Genomic DNA, 941 nt, shown 5'->3' on the forward strand with positions numbered 1-941 from the left:
GTGTTGAGGAAGAATCTGAAGCAGCTCAGTAGTAAATTGTTTGAGAATCATTCATACTGTTTGCCATGAGCATGGGATGAGAAATAGAGGCATACAAGCTAATTGTTTTTATTCCACATTATCTTGAGGCTGTAAGAATGTATGCTTTTTTAAATTACCATCTGGAGCTCCTTTATTGTCTCTCAGTCTTTGCCCCACATTTATACTCAGATTTACACACACTGGCTGGCACTTAGTAAGTGGATAAAGTTAACCCCTCTACTTTTTGCCAGGATCTCATAACAGTTGTATTTATGTCAAACTTTTTCTTCCAGCTCCCCTCTCTTTTCCTTTTTCCTTTCCCTGACATAACAGAGAATCTGGGACTAATATGAAGATTCCTACCTGCACCCATTATGAGCATCTGGAGGCAGAGGTAGAGTGAGATGAGGCTGCCATGATAAATTGTAGAGACGTTGCTGCTCAGAGCGTGTCTTGGAAGGGTTGGTCCAAAGCATGGAGGGGAAGACATCCCAAAGGCCATGTTCTCTCTAGGCAGAGGAGAAATATACTTTATATGTGGGGAATGGATCCTGAGCTGGTAGAGGCATGTGGTATATAATTGTGCAGGGTCTTAAGGATCATGGAAGCAACTGCAGAGTTGGAGCATATATTACCTCTCCACGGACTAGGCAGCACTTCTCAACCTTTTTAATGTCATGGCACACAGAGAACAGGATGTTATTTGTTGGGCACACTGTAGTAAACTGCAAGAGGATTAGGCTATATGGGCTTCATGGGGAAAAATGACATTTTCTCTATATTATACAATTATATAAGAATGTAATAGAAATTTAAACAAATATGTTAAATATTTCTTTAGAAGTAATACACCTAAAATCTTGAATTTTTATAATTTTTTTAATATATATTTTACTAGAGGCCCGGTGCACAAAAAAATG

The sequence above is a fragment of the Myotis brandtii genome, unplaced genomic scaffold (assembly GCF_000412655.1).
Source record: "Myotis brandtii unplaced genomic scaffold, ASM41265v1 scaffold336, whole genome shotgun sequence".
NCBI classification, from domain to species: Eukaryota; Metazoa; Chordata; class Mammalia; order Chiroptera; family Vespertilionidae; genus Myotis; species Myotis brandtii.